The sequence below is a fragment of the Siphateles boraxobius genome, unplaced genomic scaffold (genome assembly GCF_051911475.1).
Source record: "Siphateles boraxobius isolate OS27281-9 unplaced genomic scaffold, OSU_SipBor_1 43, whole genome shotgun sequence".
In the NCBI taxonomy this organism is placed as follows: domain Eukaryota; kingdom Metazoa; phylum Chordata; class Actinopteri; order Cypriniformes; family Leuciscidae; genus Siphateles; species Siphateles boraxobius.
Window position 1 is genome coordinate 3,556,054 of NW_027509064.1, and position 27,351 is coordinate 3,583,404.

The 27,351-nt window shown below is 49.2% G+C and overlaps 1 protein-coding gene across 1 annotated transcript in view; it reads right to left on the bottom strand.

The window, feature by feature from the left end:
• oprd1a (opioid receptor, delta 1a) overlaps positions 1 to 27,351 on the bottom strand; it is a 64,739-nt gene that overhangs the window by 29,826 nt on the left and 7,562 nt on the right. The window lies entirely within an intron of this gene.

Genomic DNA, 27,351 nt, shown 5'->3' on the forward strand with positions numbered 1-27,351 from the left:
CGGTCTTGACTCGTTGTTAAAAGTGCCAGCTCGGAGCACTGATCAGTGACAGGGAAAATGGATGGATTTTTTAAAGTCTTTTAAGAAGCAATCTTTTGCTTGGTAAAAGCTTTATGGGCCAAGTCTCGCAGCTGTTGGGTACTCATGCTCCGAGGGCAGGCCAGGACCCCTAAGTGATGGCTCACCGTGGGATGCAGGTTACGGAGGAATAGAGTTCGTAAATTGAAATCTTCTTCCATCCCCGGTTCGTTCCGTGCACCGAAATAGGCTCGTCGGATGCGGTTTTAGAAGGCCTGTGGAGTTTCTTGTCGGGCCTGTTTGAGGTACATGGCAGTAATGAGTCCCTGATCAGTTTCTGGATCAGAGAATTCCGTGATGAAAGCCTGCCGCAGCTGCTGGTAATCGGATTTAACAGTTTCTGGTTGACGATCTAGGAAGCTGCGGACATCAAGACTAGACTTGATTCTGAGCAGGTACAATCTGTCCCATGTGGTCACATTGGGAACAGTGCACAAGTGAAAGTCTATATCTTGTAGGTAGGCATGCACGTCGTGGCCCCCTGCAGGGTTCGGAGTGAACGTAGGGATGTTTCGGGCAAGCTTGTCAAGTTCTTTTGGGGCCATGCCGTGGTCAGTGGCTGGCTGGAGAGGCCCCCCCTCCCTTGCTGCTGACGGGGGTCCTCGTGGGCTGGCTGGTGATGTCTTGAACAGTAGGCTCTTGCCCCCCTTTCCAGCTCTGAGTTCTTGGCTGAAAGGTGTATTAACTCTCTGTGAACAATGTCAAGTTCATCTTTTAGATCCTCTCTGTGCTGGCGAAGCTCATGGATTACAACTCGGGCCGCTTTCAAATGTTTTTCACAGGCCTTGGCCCTCGCGTCTCTTTCTTTCAGTTCAATCTCTGCTCTTGCAAGAAGAGCTTCACCTTGTCGGATTTGTCCATCGAGTTCCTCTCTGGTTTTTCTCTCCAACTTCTCTCTTTGGTCTGTATCCCAACGAAGGTCAGATAGGGCCTTTTGAAGTCTTTCCACTTCCTTTTGTAGCTCTGGGTCCGTTTCCTCTTTTTCCTTGCGCTGATTCTCGGTCTCGAGTAGGAGCTGATCTAGCTGACTCTGGGTCTTGGCTTGGTCACTCCGGGCCTCCTCCGCTTGGAGCCTTAGCGTTGCTGCCTCCTGTTCCAGGTCGATGACGTTTCTTTCGCTGAGCCGTGCCTGGGCGACAAGGGTGTGAGCGAGGTTTCCCACGATTTTCGCCCAGTCTTTGTAGTTGTACCTCTGGGTGGGATCGTGTGTCGTCAGTCTGTTTTCATAGTCGTCATCCAGCTGCTCTTGGCACCGGGGCTCTGAGTCGCCGGCGTCCTTGGGCAGAAAGGTAGCCGGCATGGCTGTCAGCCATGCGTCGAGGTTGTCCCAGTGGGCTGCGGGACAGGAGGCACGGGACATACTGCTCACTGTAGGCGAAAGGAATACAGAACACACACACACACACACACAACGATACCAGTGCAAGTTCGTTCTATGGTTAACAAATTATGCTAATAAGGCTTATACCGTCTATGAGAATTTTAGTTAACTGATGCAAACAGTTAGGTGGGGACAATTTGTGCAGGTCAGCGCAGGAGCTAAATCAAGATTGTTGATCTATGATTTAGCTTTATCCTTGGTGTCTCTCAAAGGTTCTGTGTCTAGATGAACTGAAATGAACAAATCACAGCAGAACGGGAAAAATAGTGAGATAGAAAGTTGAAGTAAAATAACAAAAAGAAAAATTAATTGGTCTATAATGACATGGAACAGATGACAACACACAAAGTGTTATAGGGGATAAGGAGGCCTGAGCCTGCTGCTAGGGTTTAAGATAGGGCCAACAGGTGAGTGAGGACTATCGGGGTAGAAAACCCTAGGACGATAGTGTGACTTGGGGAAGAGATGGGCCAAATACTTAAACTATCCGGGAGATATCTAGTATTCTGTGGCTTATAGTAAGCGGAATGGGTTTTATTAAATTTAGTTTACCTGCGGTGAATTGAGGCCACTCCGGTGGGACCCCGTGGCTCATTCACCCCTCTGACGGTTACCAACACTTGACCGCAGTGTCCTCGGGCAACTCCGTTGTCTCCCTGTACCTTGCTGCGCCCTCTCAAACAACCTGACTTTAAACACAACCAGCACCCCTGAAGTGTCAACCGCCAGACGGCACGGCAAAGTGGATTTTCCCCAGAACCCTCAAAAAGAGTGGCCCTTCTTTAGGCCTCGGTTTAGGTAATTATTCCAAAATTGCCTTGTGTGTCGACTGATGTGGTTGACGTTACCTTTTGGAGTGCCAAATTGCTGATGTCGCAGTTGCGTGCCGCAGCAATGGTACGGGATTCGGGAGTGTCCGAAACTCACACACGGCCAGCGTCAGTACCGCCGGTCGGGTAACCTCACCTGGTGTATACCAATCAGAGAATGCCGAAACTCACCACAGTGCTCTAGTGAATGCCACCTATAAATACACAAAGGTTGAACAAGTGAAGCTTAAAGTGGATTGAGGATTTTTTGTTCAAACCAAAAGGATTTTTCTTTATATGTAGCAATAAGAGTCAAAGGTTTTACTAAATAATAATAAACAAAGGGAAATTATGATAATTATGGTATTTTACCAAAATAACCTAACCCCAAAAGAGAAAAAGAGAAAATAAAGAAAACCAGATGGGACACAGGAGGAGGCAGGCTGTAGTGGCGTGTTGGTCCCACCAGGGTGCGTATTTCCTCAATGGTGGTGCACCTGACTGAACAGACAAACTTAATTCAAATTAAATTCAAAGGAGTTTAAATCATGATTTCCATTACACGAGAGTAGGTGTTAAAACTTCATGCTGATATGTACTCGGCTTTCGCCAAGATAATCACCTACTAAGACGTAGCTTTACAGTAACCTATGCTTCTCCATCCATTTACGCTTCTTTCCATCTGATGACGTGAATCTCCTTCTGTCTGGTGTTAATAGCTGCAGTGTACTGCACGTCAGCACACACAATGGCTGCAACCACAGTGCGGTCCCCCCATAACAACCCTCTGGATTGAGTGGAGTAGGGAACATCTCTAGGGTCTTCAAGTGGGCACCTTCCGTCCTCAGTGTTTCGTTGACTAGCCCACGACACCTCAAGAGGGCTCGACAGTGACTCTGGCGTCCCAGAGTCGGCCCCCTCCGTCCCCCACTCAACTCAGCCCAGCTTACTGACCTCTACTTCCCTCTTGCTGCTGAGACCTAACCACAATCTCACAATCTCTCCGCAACCCAACCATACGCGCCAATCCGTTTGACTAAGGCTGTCGAGCCCCACTGGTGCGTTAATATGCAGTTTCAGTGGCAACGGTTCCGTATGGCATACCACCTACCACAAAACACAATATCTGCCCAACCACCCGTCATTCACGCAATATACACAGGAACGTAATGACTGTAAATACTATACAACCTATACAAATAAACCAACAGTTGCTGCTGAGACCTAACCACAATCTCACAATCTCTCCGCAACCCAACCATACGCGCCAACCCATTTGACTAAGGCTGTCGAGCCCCACTGGTGCGTTAATATGCAGTTTCAGTGGCAACGGTTCCGTATGGCATACCACCTACCGCAAAACACAATGGCCCTCATTTATCAAAAGTGCGTACACCAAATTTCCAGCGTACACCTGGCGTACACCCAAACCACGGTGACTTTGATATTTATCAATATGGACATTGGCGTACGGCACGCTCAAATCCTACGCCAGGTCAGGAGGTGGTGTACATGTACACACGTTTTGAGTTAGTGCGGAAATGCGCAGAAAAACAATTCCTAACACCACAAAACGCACTGACAAACTAAAAGATATGAGGAGCTCTTTTCCAAAACGTTTATTTCTGTTAATAAACTAGTGTTGTGTCTGCAAAGATGAAATTGATGATCACCATCTCCGTGGTGAACGGGCCTATAGAGAGAGTAGCCTATTTCTTTTCGTTTATAATTGTTTCGTTTAAAGACATTTCAAGCTTTCTTTATAGATATATTTCTCATGTCTGTGAGGCATTTACTGAGTTTCGGTTAATTTGTGATGAGATGCGCTCCAGTTCACGTGCAATGCAAGGGACCGCGCCCGCGCCTCCATGTCATGACTCATGATTATATTGTCTGCTATTTGCTTCTTATTTATTAAATCCAGGCAATTGGTTGATGAAAAAAATATTAAAATTAAGATACAATTTATACAAAACGAAATTCACTTTAAAGAAAGGCTTTCTACAAAACAAAACTTAATTAAGTGGCCAAAATCATGTCTGAGCATGTCTCCCGATATATTGCGCATCCTATCTTAGCCTATGTTCACTTTTCATAATCAATATAGATGGGGAAAAAATAACATTATTATTTTTTAACAAATATGAAACTAAATGCACTTAGTTAATGGCTACAACACGTAGCCTAATATTAGGCCTGAATATTGTTATCATTACTTTTTTCAAGTTCGGCACGAATTACTATTAGCCTAAATGTGTTACTAAATGATTTGAATGTATTTTTAACATTGTTGTATTTAAGGACTGTATTTGTGTGTTATTTTTAAATTACTTGTTTTATATGGTGGACAATATTGGAACGTGACATTGGAAATATTTATTTTATTTTTACTATTTAATATATTTTACTATTTATTTTGTTTGGCTTTTATTTATTTCATGCAGTTGCACTTACTTAATTTATATTAATTTATAGTATGAGTCCCTGATTATGTTGCATGTTCTCTTCTTGTTGTTTTTGTTGTTGTTTTTTTAGACAAAAAATTGATGGATTTATAGCGTTTAAAAAAAATACAATTAACTTTGAATTTATCATCAACAATATTGTTGTTTGATTTAATAATAATTTTTCATGATGGTGATGGTCTCGATCTCCAGAGAAGTGTCTCCTCTATGCCGTCTTCCGTGTGTCCATGGCGTACAATGAGGGTGTGGGGGAAGCGGATACTTGAATATATAGGGGCGTGTTATTCTAATGACGATCGTTTTCAGCCTCGGCATTTATCAAGGGCAGGTATTGTGTACACCTGGGTTTCAAAGGTACGCACAGCTTCATAAATCAGGCGGTGAGAGGAGTGTAAGCATAATCTTACGCCAACATATACGCCCGTTTCTACGCAAGAATGATAAATGAGGGCCAATATCCCAACCACCCGCCATTCACGCAATATACACAGGAACGTAATGACTGTAAATACTATACAACCTCTACAAATAAATCAACAGTTGCTTCTGAGACCTAACCACAATCTCACAATCTCTCCGCAACCCAACCATACGCGCCAACCCGTTTGACTAAGGCTGTCGAGCCCCACTGGTGCGTTAATATGCAGTTTCAGTGGCAACGGTTCCGTATGGCATACCACCTACCGCAAAACACAATATCTGCCCAACCACCCGTCATTCACGCAATATACACAGGAACATAATGACTGTAAATACTATACAGCCTATACAAATAAACCAACAGACTCTTCAAGTTTTCAAGAAATCTACGAAACCGTAGATTTCTTGTTAGCACTGTTAGCTAGAATATTTCCGTCTCAACCACAGCCAGTTGCTGCTCCTTTCTGCTGCTTCAGATAAGTTCTTTACTGTGCGACGCAACTCTTGGCCACTGAATCCGACGTCTCTGAGGAACCGGGTTGTAGAGTGTGCCACAAAACCTCGACAACCCACTTCCACTGGATAAACCTGGACTCTCCATCCTCGCTGTTCTGCTTCAGTGGCCAGATGACCATACCGCAGTTCCTTCCTCTCATATGCCTCATCTACCGCATCCTCCCATGGCACTGTTAACTCTATCAGTTGAACAATGCGTGCTGATCCAGACCACAAAACAATATCTGGTCGTAGGTTAGTGGTGGCAATCTTAGGTGGAAAAATAAGCCGTTGATCAAGATCAGTCAGCATCTTCCAGTCCCTATATATTGAACACAAAAATTACTCTTTGAAAGACCAGCAGCTCACCTGCGGCGTGCAAAGTGAAGACTCGCCAGATAGTTCTTTACGAACCTGGGATCCGCCAGTTTACATGCCTGAAAGGGGCGTTTCCACTAACCAAGCCTAGGTGGGCCATCAGAACATAGTTCTCATCATAGGCCCATCCCCAGGCCTGATGTAATGAACGCCTGGGGGTCGGAAGACAGAAGGCAGATTTCGTGACCCTCCGGGGATGTTTTATCCCTTACCAACGCTGTGCGCGTTTGTGCTGGATAACCTCCCTCAAATCTCTTCTGATGCGGGAGTCACGCCTCCTCTGCGACCTGCTCCTCGGGGGAGGGGGAGCACGAGAGGCGACACTGGCTTCAGACCGTGGAGGGTCAGGCTCTTCCGCCTGCCCGTGTGCGGACGCGGAACTCAGGGGTGTACAGGTCTTGAATGCTGCTGAGCGCGCCTTTGCCTCCCTGAACTTCCCCATCACCGCCTCTACAGAGGTGCCAAAGAGTTCAGAAGGTGAAACTGGCGAATCGAGGAGAAAGGCTTTCTCTTTCTCCCCGATGCCGGCTAGATTTAGCCACAGATGCCTCTCCATGGCCACCATCGCCGCCATGGACCGTCCGATCGTGGCAGCGGTTTGCTTGGTAGCCCGGAGAGCCAGATCTGTGGTACGGCGCAGCTCAGCCACCGCCTCAGGGGACATCTCTGCCCCCTGGTCGAGATCCCCCAGCAGGTCGTCTTGGTATGCCTGCAACACCACCATGGTGTGCAGTGACCTACTGCCGTGTATGCTCTACCATTCAAACGAGCCGTTGTTTTCAGCGGTTTGGATGAAGGCTCACCTGAGCTGGTGGTGTATGGCCGGGGAGAAACGGAATATCGAGCCTCCCGCGAGCGGTCTCTCCTCTAGCGCGCTGCCAAGGCAACTGCAGCCTGCCAGCAGCACGCTCCATAACATCCAACTGCTCTGCATACACGGGGCAGAATGGCTGAGGGGGTTCAGGATCTACCTGATCATAAACCTCCTCAACCATCTCCTGCGCGTCCTGAAAAGCCGCAACTGCAGGACCAGTCGGTGAGTAATCTTCCCCATCGACCTGCAGTTCGCCCTCGTCAGCCGTCGAATCATCTGAGAGGTTTACAGCCCTCTCAAGGCGATCGACGAGCTCCATCTGGGAACCCCATGTTGTAAGTCGCCGCTCGGCCTCGGCATGAGCGGGACCTGCCCCATGAGGACCAGACGCTGAGCCCCCTTCATTCGAAAAGAGGGCCAGATGAGAGCGGAGCGTTTTAAGAGAAAAACACTTGCAGTTTGCACAGAGGGCTCCCTCGAGAACCTACCGTGCGAGCTCTTCTCCCAGGCAAAAACGCACAGTTCGTGTGTGTCAGCCGGTGTCAGAAACCTCTGTTTAGCTGTGCATTTACTGAATGAGCACTGTGCCACTGTTCGTCCGACTGTTTGCACTGTATTTTATTTTATGTTTTAATTATTCTGATTTCTGTATTTTATCTTTTATTCTAAACTGTTTTAATTATTCTGATTTCTTTTGATTATTTTAATTTCTTCTATGTAAAGCACTTTGAATTACCATTGTGTATGAAATGTGCTATATAAATAAACTTGCCTTGCCTTGCCTTGCCTTGCACACTTACGAAAACAATCTGCCTTTGCTGTGCGTTTCATACTCTTACCTTTTTGACGTAACTTTGAGTAGTGTTTCATACAAACAGTCCCTGAAGACGATGAGATGATTTGTCATGTTTGCAAGGCGCCCTTATATACTTGTAGGTCGCACGTTAATCACTCACGCTAATGATTCACGGGCTGTCGCCGGTCAATATGATTGACGTGATTTGATAGTGATTTCAGACACCTGTCACGCCTGAGGCGTTCCCCATAGCATCAATGACGTATTGTTGAGCTCCCTTCGAAAGGGAACTGCTTTCACTCTCCTACTATAATTACCACTTTTCCTGAGCCAACTGAAACTCCAATAGGTAAAATATGTTTTTCAGGGAAAAAAGATAGAAACAATAAAGTTAGATCCCTTTTTCTTGAAGATATAATTTCTGTTTCTCCTGCTATCTCTTACTGGAATAATTTGTTTAAAAATTTAGATTGGAAAAAAATTTGGTCGCTACAACAAAAATATTTTCTAACTAATAAAGTAAAAGAAGTATCTTTCAAAATAATACATACATTTTATCCTGTTAAATATTTCATGATTAAATATAAAAGTAACATTGACACAAGATGCTCATTCTGCCAAGTTGACACAGAAACGGTGTATCATTTATTTTGGTCATGTTCCTATACTTAACAACTTTGGAAAGATTAGAAAATACTACAAGGCACTCGACCTTGTGTAGAAAAAAGTATAAAAAGCCTTTATTAAATCATGGCTTTTAACATTAAAATTGGTGAGAGATACACCTACGCGTTGCGGCTATGTCCCTTCGTCAGGGTGTGTGTAACAAACAGAGTCACAGGTACATTTTAAGTAGCAGTTAATTAATCAAATAGCAAACACCTGGTCACACTATGCAAGGCAACCTGAAGGGAGAAAAGTTCAAAGAATGGAATAGTATCGCACACATTATGAAGTTAAATCAAACTCAATATATATATATTAAAAAAAAATAATACAAAAAAAAAATCTATACACACACACACATATAGATGCACATATACATACATACATACATACACACACACACACACACACACATATATATATATATATATATATATACTTTGGAACTTTGGAACGATATTGACAAATTTATTAAAATATCCAGCAAGATATATCAGTAACCTTTATATACATTATTTTTGGATACTTTGATTCTGACCCCACAAAAAAAGCCTGCTTTGTTACTAAATTTATTACATGTGCAAATTCTATATCCATAAATGTAAATTCATCAACAACAAACCAATTTTTATTGTGTTTTTTTTTAAGAATTTCAAATGTACCTTAACACTATTTCATCCTCAGTAAATAAGAAAGCAATTGAAACAACTTAAAATTGTAAGGTCTTTAATTTGTGTAGCCCTACTCTAAATGATGTATATAATAATATCTTACCCTCCTATTTCTTGATTTTTCTTTTTGTTTTTTTTTCTTCTTCTTCTCTGTTTTAGTTAGTCACGCATTGCTAACTTCTTCCTTTATTCTGTGTTCAGATGACATTGTACATATTGTTGCCGTATTTTTTACAGACAAGTTTGCAATTTTCAAAATTGTATGCCATGATTGTCATCTCTGTATAGTTTGCAAGCATAAAAAAAAAAAAAAAAGCTTATAATTCATATGAGTTTTTTTGAAAATGTATAAATGCAGAAAGTTGTGTGTGAGAATGGTAGGTTTAGTGGTCGGTTCGTGTGTGTGTGTGTGTGTGCGTGCTTGTTGGTGTCGTGTCCTGGTATTCCATAGAATCCCTACATTGTAAACCTTCATGAAAACATAATATCTCGCAAACTTCGGACTTGCGTCCTTGGTAGTTCAGGCTTGCCAAGTTCGCCTCAGGAGAATGAACTCCCGAGGACGAGAGGACGCAAGTCCGGTTATTCTGCAAATGGAACAGCTGCGTTCTCGATCGCTTCACTCAGCACACTCTGGCTACTCCGGTTATCTCTTTATGTATATTTTAGGCAGTAATATGGTATGGAAACTCTCTTTGGATATGGAAATATGGTATAAAATAGAACTCTGCCTCTTTTCATCAACAATAAAACGAAATATGTAATAAAACACCACTCTGCCTCTTTCATTTAAAAAAAATCTTAAACATATTAATGGCCACACAAATGTGGTTCAGGCAACGCACATTGATTATCTTCACTGCATATATTTATAATAACACGAAATATGAAACACAACCCTGCTTCTTTTTGTTTTCATTTTAAAAAAAATGAAACATTTATGATCATTAAAACTGACATTTAACAAACAGAGACAGGGTTGTGTCATTTTATTTTATTATACATGTACTATAATAATAGTTAGAGAATGTATAGTAAAATAATATATATAAAAGAAGTTTTAATGCTCAATAATATCCCGTATTAAAAGTTGCCTAATCGGTATAAGAAGCTATACAAATAGAAATAAAGCAAACAATTCAGTCAAACATAAGTCAGCTCTCTAATAGGCTACAAAGTTAAAGTTAGATAGCCTAAATATATAAAGTTATGAAACTTCACTTTGCCCTCAGGCCTCAGCCAAAAAGATTTGCCATGGAACAAACGCCTCGTTTACAACTGTAACCTCGGTTCCCTGAAGAGGGAAAAAGACATTGCGTCGATTAACGCTAAGGGAACGTTTCGCGTGTTGATGTATTGAAGCACATGTAAAATCAGTCCAATGGCGTGACGGGACTTCAGAAGCGGGTGATGTCATGAACCAGGAAGTATAAAACCGGTTCAAAACCCAGCCGCGACAGCTTCGCAGGGTCTGAACAAGTCGCTTACAGGCACGCAGGTGATGTGGCAGGTGACGCAACGTCTCATGCCCTCTTCACCGACGCGTTCTCTTTCAAGGGAACTCGCGTTGCGTCGATTGACGTTAAGGGAAAGTCTATGCCAACACCACCATAGCGAGAAGTACCTGTCCAGTGTAAAATCAGAGCGAGCAGCACTAGGATGAGAGCACTCGGGACCCTGGTGTAGAGTCCAAGTCCAGAGCATAAAATCTAACGAATGTGTGAGGTGAGGACCAGCCTGTCGCATCACAAACGTCTTGAAGAGGAACTCCTGACAATAAGGCCTTAGAGGCCGCCATACTCCTAGTTGAGTGAGACCGAACGGCCATAGGTGAAGGCTGTCCGTTCGACTCATAAGCAAGTGAGATGGCCTCAACCACCCACTTGCTCATCCTTTGCTTAGATGCAGGGACCCCTTGTTAGGGGGTCCAAAGCAGACAAATAACTGTTCGGTTTTACGCCACAGGACAGCTCTGTGGACAAATTGTGCCTTTCCTGGTCCGCATCCTGGAACGGAGGAGGACAGAAAGCCTGCAGCACTATAGATCGGGCCACATTAGTGGGGACCTTAGGAAAATAACCTGGTCTAGGATGAAGGAACGCTTTAACCATGCCAGGTGCAAATTCCAAGCACGAGGGTGCAACCGACAGAGCCTGAAGATCTCCTATTCTTTTAAGGGAAGAAATAGCGAGGAGGAAATAGCGCGTTTTTAAAGTAAGACAACTAGCTGGAACCTCCTCCAGGGGCTCGAAGGGAGCCTTGGAGGACAATAGCCAGGTCCCTGCTGTACACCCTAGCGCGTACAGCAGGCCTCAGCCTCAACATGCCATGTAGAAAACGAGATACAAGAGGTCTTTACACACAGACATGCCACCCAAAGCACCTATGGCCGCCACATAGACCTTCAGAGTGGACGGTGTAAGGAACTAAGTAAGTAACCTACTCCGGTCAAACGTGTCTGCGTTAGACAGGTCAATTTAGCTCAAAAGGAATTATTAATTAATTTATAGGGAATCTTAAAAGAATCAGTTATGCGGCCGAGCAAATGACTCGTCCAGCGTTCATCTAACGGGCCGTAATTATAACCTCTGCAGCGGATATAAATATCCAAACTATAGTAAAACACTATTTATCAGCAAGGTAACTTAGATCAGCAGTTTAAGACATTGAATCTGTAAGCACATAACACAAGACAATTATCTTTAAAATATAAACAAGACTTTATTGATTATTCTAAAACATAAAACGATACTCGGTTACTAACGTAACCTCGGTTCTCTCTAGAGAGGGAACGAGTATTGCGTAAGTTTAGCTTACGCTACGGGGGAAAGATTCATCTTCTCGAGATACTGAAGCCAAAAAATTATCCTTAATTTTGTATTCCTTGTCAACGCAGTGCAGCAGCTAGCAGACCTAGAGCAGGCCATCTCGCGTGCTCATTGGCTGCCCTGCGGGCAACTGCTGCAGCCTACCAGTGAGCCCGGCGTGACGTCACGCCCAATGAAGGGCGCCCGCGCCTTCATAGCGTCACAGCCCGCCAGAATGGGCGTGGCTTAGCGTATAACACTAGGGGCTGTAGGCTGAATTCCCTGGTTTTCGTCGACTGAAGCGAAGTCGCTCGTGGCGCGAGCACGGCCGGTTACGCAATACTCGTTCCCTCTCTAGAGAGAACCGAGGTTACGTTAGTAACCGAGTATCGTTCTCTTACGAGAGGTTCTCTCGTATTGCGTAAGTTTAGCTTACGCTACGGGAACACTTTGTCAACGCCGTGCACGCCAAGCATCCACATGAGACCCCGAGCTTTCAGGGGAACCCCATAAGTGGAAAAAATAAGGTGGCCAGCCACGCGGGCCATCACTTGTACATAAGCACACATAGGGAATACAGAGCAGCGCGCCGGTCTGTATAGGCACATGGCACATACCCTACTTAGTGCACCTCAACCAGGAGAGCTGAGTCATGTGAGAGTGATCTGAGCAGGAGATCTGGGCAGAATACACCTCTCCTTCAGACTGACAACAGTTTAGCCTGCAAGGCAGGAACTTCTAGGTTATAAAACCTGACAAAGGTAGACGGGGAGCTCCAGCCCGCCGCTACACATATGTCATGGATAGAAATTCCACTGGACCATGCCCACGAAGAGGCCACGCCTCTCGTGGAATGAGCCCTGATGCCCAGAGGGCATTGCAGACCTTTTGACGCGTAAGCGGCCGCTATAGCGTCTACTATCCATCTGGACAGGCTCTGTTTCGAGGAGGCGAGACCCTTGGTGCGCCCACCAAACGAAACAAAAAGCTGTTCCGAACGCCTGAAGGAGGCGGAGCGCGTAATGTAAAACCTCAGCGCTCTGACAGGGCAGAGGAGATTCACATCACCTTCGCTGTCAGATGCTGGGAGAGCTGACAACGAAATAACTTGCGCTCTGAATGGAGTGCCCATCACTTTAGGGACATAGCCATGTCTAGGTCTGAGGATGACTTTAGAGTCATTCGGTCCGAACTCAAGACACGACGCGCTGACAGACAGCACATGCAGGTCCCCTACACGTTTTACTGACGACAGTGCAGTCAGAAAGACGGTTTTCAGTGATAGATATTTCAACCCCACGGTGTCTAGTGGTTCAAATGGAAAAGCTTTCAGGGCCTCGAGGACCAATGAAAGATCCCACATGGGAACCTACGGGGGGCGCGGCGGATTCATCCTTCTAGCTCCTCTAAGGAAGCGGATGGCCAACTCGTGTCTTACCAATGACTGGCCGTGCGTCGATTCTGCGAACGCTGCCACGGCCGCCACGTATACATTGAGCGTGGATGGGGAACTTCCCTTATCCAACAGCTCTTGTAGGAAGGTGAGCAGATGCGCCACCCCGCATGTCCGCGGTTCCAGATCTCTGTCGGTGCACCATCCAGAGAACACCGACCATTTAGACGCGTAGAGCCTTCTCGTGGAAGGGGCTCTAGACTGCGTGATCGTGTTCATCACTCCTTCTGGCAGGGCAACGAGTACCCGTTGATCAACCATAAATGCAGAGACCAGCGCTCTGGTTTGGGATGCCAGATCGTGCCGCGAGCCTGAGAGAGGAGATCTGCCCTCACCGGATTCGGCCACGGAGCTGTATGTGACAGCCCTGCTAGTTCCGGGAACCAAATCTGATTCTCCCAACGCGGGGCTATGAGGAGCACCGAGTGGCGCGTTTCCCTGATTCTCTTGATCACCTGTGGCAACAGATAGACTGGAGGGAAAGCATATAGCGGGAGGCTGGGCCAAACCTGGGCCAGCGCATCCTCATCCTTCGAACAGACCGTCGGGCATTGAGCGTTGTCTTTTGACACAAATAGGTCGACTTCCGCTCTGCCGAATAGGCGCCACAGTTTCTGGACCGTTTGGGGTGCAGGGATCATTCCCCTGGGGGAACGTTGTCCCTGGACAGTTTGTCTGGGCCGTCGTTCAAATGGCCAGGCACATGCGCCGCCCTCAGCGAGCGCAGGTGCATCGGAGACCAAATAAGGAGGCGTTCCGTCAGATTGCAGAGATTTCTCTGCACCGCCCTGACGGTTTACATAGGATACCACAGACATGTTGTCCGAGCGGACAAGAACATGCTGGTCCTGTATGAACGGGAGGAAGCACTTCAGCGCGTTCTCGACCACTATCATTTCCAGATAGTTTATGTGAAAACCCTTCTCCTGGTCTGACCACTGGCAAAAGGCCGGTCTGCCCTCGAACAGTCGAACAGTGCGCCCCAACCCGAGTTGGAAGCGTCTGACGAGATGACTTTACGATAAGAGATGGTTCCCATCATTACTCCCTGCTGGTACCAGTCGGCCACTAACCAGGGCTGCAGAGCTGCTATGCAGGCCTGAGTCACTCTGATTTTCTGGCCGCCAGACACCCGGCGGGACACGCGAGCATTCAACCAGCGTTGCAGCGGGCGCATGCGCAGTAGGCCCAGCTGGAGCACCGCTGCAGCTGATGCCATACAGCCCAACATCCTTTGAAATGTTTTCAAAGGGAGAAAGCTGCCCTTCTGGAAAGATGCGGCTAGGTGGCGAACACGGCGCTCGCGCTGTGTCGATAAACGAGCCGTCATGGTCACCGAGTCCAGTGCTATTCCTAAAAGGAAATTGACTGGCTGGGCAGTAATGAGCTCTTGGTCCAGTTGATCGTGAGACCCAAGCTTTCCAGATGACTGAGAAGCACTGTTCTGTGAGATAGCAGTTCTGTCTCTGACTGTGCCAATATCAGCCAATCGTCCAGATAGTTCATTATTCGCAGCCCCTGACTTCTCAGGGGGGTGAGCGCCGCGTCCATGCACTTCGTAGATGTACAGGGTGCCAGGGACAGGCCGAACGGCAGGACGGTGTAATGATATACCTGACCGTCGAAGGCGAATCTCAAAAATTGCCTGTGACGGGGTACTATCTGAATCTGAAAATAGGCATCCTTCAGATCTAGAGAAATAAACCAGTCCCTCGGGCGAACGTGCGTGAGGATTTTCCTGGTCGTAAGCATTTTGAACGGTCTTTTCGCAAGCACTTAGTTCAAATATCTCAGATCTAGGATAGGTCTGAAGGCTCCGTCCTTCTTGGGTACGAGAAAATATCGGCTGTAAAAGCCTGACTCGCTCAGAGAAGGCGGTACCTTTTCTATAGCCCCTTTGCACAGCAGCTTTGCTATTTCTGCGTGAAGTAGGTGTGCTACTTACGCATTGACAATCGTCGCGGTCCGGGCTTGAAAGCGCGGGGGACGGCGAATGAATTGAAGTGTATAGCCCTGCTTTATTGTGCTCAACACCCATTCTGAAATCCCTGGGATAGTTTCCCACGCAGCTATGTGAGCCGCTAGGGGGGAAATCGCCATTTGCGGGCTTGTGAAACTGAACCGGAGCCGAAAGCGCGGTGCGCGCGCTCTCGGTTCTGGGCAATGGCTGCTCGCTGAAAAGCCGAAACCGGCTGATTTATGTGAGATGTCCCAATCATAAGGGATGGGGAACAGTCTTTTGTCATTTTTTGACGCGCGAGCAGCGCTCCGGGCGGGAAAGCTTCCTGTAAGCGTGAGCGCGTGTGCGCGGGCACGAGACTTACAAGTGTATTTGATGCCCCGATCATAATGGATGGGGAGCGTTTTATTAATGCCCTGCGTTTTGTGGTAACACTTAAACGCGCAGGCGCAGCCCGGGGGGAGGTTAGTGTTAGCAAGCGTGAACGCACTCAGGCGGGCACGAGACTTACATTCATAACCTGCTTTCTTTTGTGAAACTGACCCGGAGCCGAAAGCGCGGCGCGCGCGCTCTCGGTTCTGGGCAATGGCTGCTCGCTGAAAGCCGAGACCGTCTGATTTATATGAGATGTCCCAGTCATAAGGGATGGGGAACATTCTTTTTTTTTTTTTTTTTTTTCACTTTTTGACGCGCGAGCAGCGCTCCGGGCTGAAAAGCTTCCTGTAAGCGTGAGCGCGTGTGCGCGGGCACGAGACTTACAAGTGTATTTGACGCCCCGATCATAATGGATGGGGAGCGTTTTATTAATGCCCTGCGTTTTGTGATAACACTTAAAATGCGCGGGCGGAGCCCGGGGGGAGGTTTGTGTTAGCAAGCGTGAACGCACTCTGGCGGGCACGAGACTTACATCCAAAACCTGCTTTCTTTTGTGAAACTGACCCGGAGCCGAAAGCGCGGCGCGCGCACTCTCGGTCCTGGGCAATGGCTGCTCGCTGAAAGCCGAGACCGGCTGATTTATGTGAGATGTCCCAATCATAAGGGATGGGGAACATTCTTTTTTCACTCTTTGACGCGCGAGCAGCGCTCCGGGTGGAAAAGCTTCCTGTAAGCATGAGCGCGGGCACTGGACTTACAAGTGTATTTGACGCCCCGATCATAATGGATGGGGAACGTTTTATTAATGCCTTGCGTTTTGTGATAACGCTTAAACGCGCGGGCGGAGCCCGGGTGGAGGTTTGTGTTAGCAAGCGTGAACGCACTCTGGCGGGCACGAGACTTACATTCATAACCTGCTTTCTTGATCGTGTAACAGAGCGGGCAGATAGTGGGCACAGACTTGTGGACACATTTCTTACATTCAACACTCGAGCGGCTTTTCTGCGCTTCAGGAGAGTGTGCTCTGCGAGGTTCGGAGTGCTTATGTGTAGTGGTGAACACTGGGGCGTGGGCACCTTCATTACACTTACAACACCGACGGCATGAGCCGGACCAGACATTTTACTCATTTTGAGATTTTTCTGGGTCGCCGTTGAAACGGCGTTTGTGTGCAGGCGAGAGGGTCAACAGACCGGCTCGTTGGCTGCTAATTGAACCACTGCAGTAGCCTGTTTGAAGGGGACTGACAGGGAATAAACTTAAACACGCACGTCTTTTCGGAGGCGATGTGTCTGTTAGTAAGCGTGAGCGCTCGTGAGCGGGCACGTAACTTACATTCTTAATCAGACATTATACTCACTTGAGATTTCTCTGGGTCGCCGCGAGAACGGCGGATGTGTGCAGGCGAGCGGGTTGCATTACCGGCTCGTTGGCTGCCAAATACACCACTGCAGTAGCCTTATCTAAGGGGACTGACATGGCGAGACATTTCGACGGCGGCGCGCAAGCCCGTCCGGGTCATGCAGAGAGCTCGAGAGGGCTCTGCATGACGCGCGAACGGGGACGCGAGGGCGGGGTAGCTCTCTTGTAACGTAAACTGGACTGGAACAGTGTTTGTACGAGGGCGCGCGCACGAGTAGTGGGCACGGGACCTACATGTAACACAGATGATGCCCGTCCGGGTCATGCAGAGAGCTCGAGAGGGCTCTGCATGACGCGCGAACGGGGACACGAGGGCGGGGTAGCTCTCTTTTAACGTAAAGAGAGCTAGCCGCGTGCTCGTACGTGTCCCTCGGCCTCATTCTCAGATGCGACGGCAGTGAGGCTCGTGAGCGGCAGCTGCGCGTCGGTGAGGAGAGGCGGGGGGTGTTGAAGGCTTCGAGTCGAGCCCGCAGGGTCGACAGCGGAAGCGCTTCACAGCCGGAAGTGCGAGGCGTCTTAAAAAAGCAATCGCTGCTCTTTTAGAATAGGTTTTAGAGTAGGTTTTAGCAAGGTAAAGGATACGTTGCCGGATAGCATAGCTCGCACGGATGGCTGAAGGTGGCGAAGACGGCCGGCTTCCTCAGCGCTCTCCTAAGCTGGCTGTCCGCTGTTCGACGGCGGCGGTGGCTTCTCTCAGATCCAGCGATGCGAAGAGCTCGCTGAAGAGACGAAAATCAGGGAATTCAGCCTACAGCCCCTAGTGTTATACGCTAAACCACGCCCATTCTGGCGGGCTGTGACGCTATGAAGGCGCGGGCGCCCTTCATTGGGCGTGACGTCACGCCGGGCTCACTGGTAGGCTGCAGCAGTTGCCCGCAGGGCAGCCAATGAGCACGCGAGATGGCCTGCTCTAGGTCTGCTAGCTGCTGCACTGCGTTGACAAGGAATACAAAATTAAGGATAACTTTTTGGCTTCAGTATCTCGAGAAGATGAATCTTTCCCCCGTAGCGTAAGCTAAACTTACGCAATACGAGAGAACCTCTCGTAAGAGAACTAATATCTAACACAAACCCACGCACACACACACACATTCATACGAGTTGCAGAAGGAAAGAGAGGGAGGAAAGAAAAATGAGTTCAAGAGTGAGATAGTGAAATCCCAAGTTCCCTTTTGTTGTCACTCCGAGTTACGTTGGATGACGACGAATGGGGTTTCGCTTAGAAAGCCTATCAACTTCGAGTATTAAAAAACGAGCCAATGGCAAAGAAATGCCATGGGTCTGCAGAATTTGCATAGCGTATCTCCGCCCTACCTCGTGGGTAGAAAAGGAGGACGCCGGCAACATGCAGATATGTTTTCGCTTCGGAGCCAAGTTTATTCTTCTCTGCCACGGTCGGCTTCTACAGCCCCTCCTTCATTGTCCCCAAGAAAACCGGTGGGTTACGGCCTATCCTGGACTTGCGCGTGCTGAATCGCTCCCTTCACAGGATGCCGTTCAAGATGCTCACTGCCAAACGCGTTTTCGAATGCGTACGGCACCAGGATTGGCTTGCAGCGATCGACCTGAAGGACGCCTACTTTCCTGGTTCCATTTTTCCTCGACACAGACCGTTCCTACGGTTTGCTTTCGAGGAGCAGGCATACCAGTATGCGGTTCTCCCTTTCAGGCTAGCCCTGTCTCCTCGCATCTTCACGAAGGTCGTCGAGGCTGCCCTTGTTCCCCTTCGGGAACACAGGGTTCGCATCCTGAGTTATATCGATTACTGGCTGATTCTAGCTCACTCTCGAGATAGGGTTTGCGAACACAGGGACCTAGTGTTCTGGCACCTAGCTCGTCTGGGCCTTCGGGTCAACTGGGAGAAGAGCAAACTTTGCCCCGTGCAGAGGATCTCTTTTCTCGGTATGGACATCAACTCGGTCGCCATGTCCGCGCAGCTTACGAGCGACCACGCGCAGTCACTGCTGACTTGCCTGAGACAATTCGAGGGCAAGAGTGCGGTTCCACTGAAACTTTTGCAGAGGCTCCTGGGGCATATGGCATCTGCAGCCGCGGTCACGCTGCTCGGATTGCTTCATATGAGACCGCTTCAGCTTTGGCTTTGCGACCGAGTCCCGAGGTGGGCATGGCAACAAGGCACGCTCCGAGTACCAGTTACTCCGACCTGCCGTCAGTTCTTCACCCCATGGTCGAACCTCAGTTTTCTCAGGGCGGGTGTCCCCCTGGAATGAGCTTTCCGGCATGTTGTTGTCTCAACAGATGCCTTCACCACGGGCTGGGGCGCCATGTGCAATGGACATGCTGCTGCGGGCTCCTGGACAGGCTATGGCCCCAGCGGCTATGGCATGTCATTTGCCTCGAGTTGTTGGCAGTACGCCTTGCCCTGCACCGCTTCCGGGCGTTGCTCAGGGGTCAACACGTATTAGTCCGTTAAGACAATACCGCCACTGTAGCGTACATCAACCGTCAAGGTGGTCTACGCTCCCGCCGTATGTCACAACTCGCTCGCCACCTCCTCCTATGGAGTCAGAAGCATCTGAGGTCGCTTCGAGACATTTTCATTCCCGGAGCGCTGAACTGTGCAGCCGACGAGCTCTCACGGCTTCAGCCACTCCCTGGAGAATGGCGACTCCATCCCCAGTCAGTTTAGCTGATTTGGGACCAGTTCGGGGACGCACAGATAGATCTGTTTGCCTCTCACGACTCGACCCATTGCGCCCAGTTTTATTCCCTGACCGAGGGCACGCTCGGCACGGATGCTCTGGTGCACAGCTGGCCACAGGGCCGCAATATGCGTTTCCCCCAGTGAGCCTTCATGCGCAGACCTTGAGCAAGGTCAGGGAGGACGAGGAGCAGGTCATTCTGGTTGCCCCTTACTGGCCCAACCGGACTTGGTTCCCCGAACTAGTACTCCTCGCGACAGCACCTCCCTGGCCGATCCCTCTGAGGAAGAACCTTCTTTCTCAGGGACGGGGCACCTTATGGCACCCTCGTCCCGATCTATGGAACCGCCGCGTGAGGCTCCTGGATGGGACAAGGCAGGTTTGAGTACCCTACCACCAGCGGTGGTGGCTACCATCACTTCCGCTAGGGCGTCGTCCACGTGACACGTCTAAGCGGAGATGCTCGATCAGCGTTGTGCTTTCCTTCCTTCAACAGGGGTTGGAGCGAAGGCTGTCTCCCTCCACCCTGAAGGTCTATGTTGCCGCCATTGCCGCACACCATGACCTCATCGAAGGTAAGTCGGTGGGGAAGCACGACCTGGTCATCAGGTTCCTGAGAGGAGCGTGGAGACTAAATCCACCTCGCCCTCCTCTCGTTCCCTCTTGGGACCTCTCAGTGGTTCTAACTGCCCTGAAGAGTGCTCCATTTGAGCCCCTGCAATCAGTCGAGCTTAAATTCCTGTCTATGAAGACAGCGCTCCTGGTTGAACCAGGCGTGCCCCCTTGGTGTGACTGCCCACTCCACCCGGAGTGTGGCGTCCTCTTGGGCTCTAGCGCTTGGCGCCTCGCTAACAGACATCTGCAGAGCTGCAGGCTGGGCGACACCTAACACATTCGCCAGATTCTATAATCTCCGAGTGGAACTGTGACCTCTCATGTATTCGCTTCAACCAGGTGTCTTCGCTTGCTCGCCATTCCACTCCACGGACTGGATACGTGCGATATTCTCCTCAGGTGAGCTTCCCCGAAAGCCCTGAGCTCCTCCAGCACTCCTGACGTCGGCGCCAGTGTCTATTGCCTGCGCGTCGGCTAGGTGCCTCCCCTGTGCATTGTCCCTCCTCTGAGCGACCCCCACATGTGTATTTCCACTGTGAGCCTCTCTGAGCATGTGTCTTTCCCTTGGCAAGCCACCTTCCCACCCCTGGGGTTGAAATATTCCACCTGCGGCTGGACACCCCAGTGTTTTCCATATGCTTCCTTCGGGTCATATGTGTATTCTCTAAGTTCCCTCCCCCTCCGGGTTGACATTAATTGCATACTTCCCCTAAGCTTGGGATATGCTTCCCAGTGTACCTTGGTATTCCTGTGATAAATGGAGTCCTTCGTCCAGTCTTGACAGGGATCTCGATTTACGCAGGGCACTGGAAGACAGCTGAGAAGGTGGCGTGATTAGGCTGGTAACCCCATTCGTCGTCATCCGACGTAACTCGGAGTGACAACGAAAGGGAACGTCTATGGTTACGTATGTATCCCTCGTTCCCTGAGTAGGGAACAGAGACGTTACGTCTGCCTGCCACTTTCCGCTGTACCGCGGGGATCGCCTGAGCTCAGTCTTGGCCTCTCAGCGAAGAAACATATCTGCATGTTGCCGGCGTCCTCCTTTTATACCCTCGAGGTAGGGCGGAGATACGCTATGCAAATTCCGCAGACCCATTGCATTTCTTTGCCATTGGCTCGTTTTGTAATACTCGAAGTTGATAGGCTTTCTAAGCGAAACCCCATTCGTCGTCATCCGACGTAACGTCTCCGTTCCCTACCCAGGGAACGAGGGTTACATACGTAACCATAGACGTTTCTATATGCACTTATAAGGCATGACTTGAACAAACCATTAATAATTAATTTAACCCTTCTATCGTTTCTTAGGCGGGTTATTCAATTTTATCTCAATCACCAGTTCAGCTAAGAGTCTGGAGGTATACTTGTGTTTATCTGTGCGTTTCTTTGGGATTCCTTTTGTCGGCGTAAAAGGGTGTTTCTTGGGTTCGTCGACTGGTGGGTCCTCATGCCTGAATAGATGTCTCTGGGCAGCCAATTACGTGGTGCGTTGGCGATGGATGAAAGTCTTTGAAATTGGAAAGCGGGCTTTGCAGTCGAATCGTTTAAACGGAACTTTGCAGCAAAACTTAACTTAGAATCGAGACTCTCAGCGGAAAAGAAAATAAGCTAAGAAAAAGAAAGGAAAGTGAGACGATAGTTGTTAGATGGCTTGAGTGAAGCTGTTTAACCGATGGATGTTCTTCTGATCTTCTTTGGGTTCTTTTGTTTGCTGGTCTACTTGGTTACTCATCTGTCTGGTTACCAGTCATGGCTTCTCAATGACTTCTGTAAATCTGCTCTAGTGAACAAATTCACAAACCAAACCTCAACCCAACTTAACAAAATCTCTACTAAACTCCCTACTGGCTTTTCGGGTCCTAAGATTTTAAAATCAGCTCTTTGTCCAACCTCTTGGATGATTCTGACCAATAAGACACTGAATTATTTGAGAGGCAGTATTTTTGTCACCTCTCATCGTAAATGATGTGTTATCTGTGATCCCTTTACTTCTCCAGTTCTAGCAGAGAGTAAAAATGGTACAGTTTAGACATGATTCCTATTATAAGAACACAACATATTTTACACAGATTTCAATCAAGCCATCTTCTGAATTAAGAACATATGATCGTACTGATAGGAAACAAGACACACTTTCATTCAAACATCTAATAGTTATAACAATTACATGACTTGTATGTGATCTAAGCATAATAGACGCATACAGAGGTGGTAGATACGATATAGGATTATGTGGTTTAACAATGTTTGATTAGAAGTCCGTCAATAATTGTTTTGGGATGATTTTATGTATTTTATATGTAAAATCTCAGTCTCTGTGGTTTTAAGAGATTCCCACCCTGGGGTCGTCAAAAGGTCTTTAAAAAGGAGGTGGCCTGTTTTAAATCCTTTGTCTTGGGATCAAACAACCCCTGCCGTTATCTTGGTGGGTTCTGAGCCGTGCCATCACTGAACCAATCAGCCTTTTCCAAACTATCCAACTTTAACCAGTTCTTCCTCTTTTTAAGGCTCATCTCTTTGAAGCTTGCAGGGCCATAAAGTCGTTTTGTAGACTAGCTGGAGCCGGGATCTTTACGGTTCTGGAATGTTGAGATTTGTGTGGAATTATGGAACGAATCACCTGGAAGATTCATATATTTGGTTTGCCCTCAATTCCTACAACGGGGATAGACCTGCAGTGAACCGATCCTGCAGAAACTCCAGAACTGTACCAACCGGGCAGCTAACTGGGTTCAGCTGATGCTCACTGCACCATGAAGTGAAAAACATTCCACTTCAAGGCATAAAGTTTCCTCGTGGAGGGAGCTCTGGATTGTAGAATGGTCTCCACAACCTCGGTTGAGAGACCTGACCCTATGAGATGGGGCCCCTCAGAGGCCAAACCCACAGGTTCCACAGTTCGAGACGAGGGTAAAATATAGAGCCCTCTGCTTGGGACAGAGAGTCTCTCCTGACGGGAAGAGGAGAGACAATAGATCTAGGAACCGTACTCTGCCCGGCCACCGCGGGGATAAAAGAAGTAGGCACAGATGGTCCCTGCGAACTCTCTACAGAATTCCCGGGAGCAAAGCGATCGGGGGAAAAGCCTACAAACGTAGCCTCGGCCACGTCTGTACCAACACATCCAGTCCGAGAGGAGCTGGATGCGTGAGGGACAACAAGAGTGGACAGTGAGACTTTCCCTGCTTGGCCTGGGAAATGGCCTTTATACATCTCATCCTCTCCTCCTGCTTTCGCACCTCGTTGACTACCAGCTTCATCCGTGAGCTGGGCCTGCCTTGTGCCATTTAGGAGGAGCTAAACTGAGCCCAAAACCCCCTCTTCCATGCTGTACCTGTCCCACGATATCCCCAATTTGAAGGTGAGCCTTTGCTTATAACTACAGATTTCTTTGCTGACCACTTTCTACCAGTTTTTACCACAGGGGCTGCCTCCCTTACACATTTGTTGCGTGACTCTGCTAAAGTAATTTCCAGTCTGACCTTGGCACACTTAAACTCCTCGGTTAAAGCAGAGACTGGCAGCTGCAATACTCCTTTACTATAAAGTCCCACTCTGCTGAGGCAGCGTGGAACTCCCAACCATTTCCTGATGTATGAACTTATTAACGCATCCAGCTTATCCACTGTTGTCAAAGAAACCTCGTACACAGTCAGTGACCACAGCAACCTTGGCAGTAGACCAAACTGAAAGCACCAGAGTTTTAGTTTGCCTGGTAGAGCACAGCTGTTTATGCTCTTCAACCCTTCCACTGCTTGTCGTCTAACTTCTCCCACTCGAACTGTGTCCTTTAGATCCCCACCGTACCATCACCCAAGACTCTTCACTGGCTTCTCAGAAACTGTTGGTATTGCCTCACCATTAATGAAGAATGTTTTATCTACTACCTTTCTTTAACTATCGAGATGCTCCTTGATTTAGAGGGCTTAAATTGCATTCGTGCCCATTCAATATTATCTGTTAACTTCCCCAATAACCAATTAGTGCAGGCTACTGTTGTAGTCATGGTTGTCATATCATCCATGTATGCTCTGATTGGTGGTAGTTGCATCCCAGAAGCCAAGCGCTCTCCTCCTACTACCCATTTTGATGCCCTAATGATTACTTCCATTGCCATGGTAAAAGCCAGTGGAGAAATGGTACATCCTGCCATTATTCCAACCTCTTAGCATTGCCATGCTGTTGTCACAGTGTTGGGTTTGTGTTCCCCAGGTGTCCACTAGATGTCCTCCTTCCCCACGGTGTCATCCACTTTATGAACTGCATTCCCCACAATCCTTGTCTGTACCCATCACTGCATCATTGCACTCAGCTGTTCCCCATCATCATTGCACTCAGCTGTTCCCCATTATCATTGTTAGTTCTGTGTTATACATACCCTGCCTGTTTAGTGTTTGTTATGGAGTCCTTGTATATTGTCACACCACTTCTGGTTGCCTGTTTTTTTGACTGTTCGTGTTTGTTTTCTTGTTTTTGGATTGCCTTTGGATTTGACCCTTGCCTGGACTAGTTTGTGAGTACGGATTACCCTTTAAATAAAACTGCTATTGGATCTCTGTTTCCCGTGTGTGCATCGTGACAGAAGGACTCCGTCACAAAGAGATCCAGCATGATGGGGTTCCGTATCCTCCCTCCTACCACGGAGAAAGAGAGGATGGGCCGTGTCCAAAATTTGATGAGCTTTCGTCAGCAATGCCTGCCGGTGGGTTGCATAGCCCAGTCATTTTGGACGCTCTCGAGGGGAATGGGATACAGTGAGGCAGCATTAAAAGACATTTTTAATACCTGTCTTGATGACCCATTGCCGGGGTGGGAAATGAAGGGTCTGGAAGTCTTGGACTTTTGGAGTTTTACCAGATACCTTGAGCATCGGAGTCAGTGGAATGTATTGGAGCCTCGCCATGCCGACGCCGTCACGAGTCCGGTGGTCCCAGTTCCGGTGGTCCCGAGTCCGGTGGTCCAGAGTCCGTTGGTCCCGAGTCCGGGGGTCCCGAGTCCGGTGGTCCGAAGGCGGAGGAGGAGGAAGAAAGAGACGTCTACCGTCACTTCTGCCGATTCAGAGACTGTTCACTCTCCATCTGCCCAGTCAGAGACTGTTCACGTCACGTCTGCCCAGCGAGAGACTGTTCACGTCCCGTCTGCCCAGTCAGAGACTGCCCAGTCAGAGACTGTTCACGTCCCGTCTGCCCAGTCAGAGACTGTTCACGTCCCGTTTGCCCAGTCAGAGAATGTTCACGTTCCGTCTGCCCAGTCAGAGACTGTTCTCGTTCCGTCTGCCTTCATGAACCTGGACTATCTGGAGCGTCTGGCTCGGATCCTGGACATGCCCGTGTCTGCCGTTCCAGAGCCGGAGGCAGAGCCAGTGCCTGTTCCAGAGCCGAAGGCAGAGCCATTGTCCGTTCCAGGGCCGGAGCCAGTGTCCGTTCCAGAGCCGGGGGCAGAGCCTGTGCCCGTGCCAGAGCCGGAGGCAGAGCCTGTGCCCGTGCCAGAGCCGGAGGCAGAGCCTGTGCCCGTGCCAGAGCCGGAGGCAGAGCCTGTGCCCGTGCCAGAGCCGGAGGCAGAGCCTGTGCCCGTTCCAGAGCCGGAGGCAGAGCCAGTGTCCGTTCCAGAGCCGGAGCCAGTGTCTGCTGTTCCAGAGCTGGAGGCAGAGCCAGTGCCTGTTCCAGAGCCGGAGGCAGAGCCAAGGCCTGTTCCAGAGCTGGAGCCAATGTCTGTTCCAGAGCCAGTGCCTGTTCCAGCGCCAGAGCCAGTGTTTGTTTCTGTGTTTGTGTCTGTCCTTGTGACCATTTTTGTTCTAGTGACTGTTCCTGAGCCGGTGTTTGCAGTTCCTGAGCCGGTGGCTGCTGCTCCAGAGGCAGTGCCTGTTCCAGAGCCGGAGGCAGAGCCAATGCCTGTTCCAGAGCCGGAGGCAGAGCCAATGCCTGTTCCAGAGCCGGAGGCAGAGCCGGTGCCTGTTCCAGAGCCGGAGGCAGAGCCGGTGCCTTTTCATGAGCCGGTGTCTGTTGCTGTTCCTGTGCCATGCTCGCCCTGGTCGTCACCGCCCTGGCCGCCCGAGGGGTCTTCACCGCCCTGGCCGCCCGAGGGGTTTTCACCGCCCTGGCCGCCCGAGGGGTTTTCACCGCCCTGGCCGCCCGAGGGGTCTTCACCGCCCTGGCCGCCCGAGGGGTCTTCACCGCCCTGGCCGCCCGAGGGGTCTTCACCGCCCTGGCCGCCCGAGGGGTCTTCACCGCCCTGGCCGCCCGAGGGGTCTTCACCGCCCTGGCCGCCCGATGGACTGTCTGCTTTGCCCTGGCCGCCCGATGGACTGTCTGCTTTGCCCTGGCCGCCCGATGGACTGTCTGCTTTGCCCTGGCCGCCCGATGGACTGTCTGCTTTGCCCTGGCCGCCCGATGGACTGTCTGCTTTGCCCTGGCTGCCCGATGGACTGTCTGCTTTGCCCTGGCCGCCCGATGGACTGTCTGCTTTGCCCTGGCCGCCCGATGGACTGTCTGCTTTGCCCTGGCCGCCCGATGGACTGTCTGCTTTGCCCTGGCCGCCCGATGGACTATCTGCTTTGCCCTGGCCGCCCGATGGACTGTCTGCTTTACCCTGGCCGCCCGATGGACTGTCTGCTTCGCCCTGGCCCCCGGCTAAACCGTCTGCTTCGCCCTGCCCCCCGGCTAAACCATCACCCCCTGTTTCTGTTCCCTTTCATGGACCTGGCCCCCCATCCCTCCCCCTGATCCTCCACCATTCCACCTCCCTCCTGAACTCTTGTGTTGTGTGTTTTGTCTTGGAGCGTCTGGTAGCCGCTCCGTAGAGGGGGGGTTATGTCACAGTGTTGGGTTTGTGTTCCCCAGGTATCCACTAGATGTCCTCCTTCCCCACGGTGTCATCCACTTTATGAACTGCATTCCCCACAATCCTTGTCTGTACCCATCACTGCATCATTGCACTCAGCTGTTCCCCATCATCATTGCACTCAGCTGTACCCCATTATCATTGTTAGTTCTGTGTTATATATACCCTGCCTGTTTAGTGTTTGTTACGGAGTCCTTGTATATTGTCACACCACTTCTGGTTGCCTGTTTTTTGACTGTT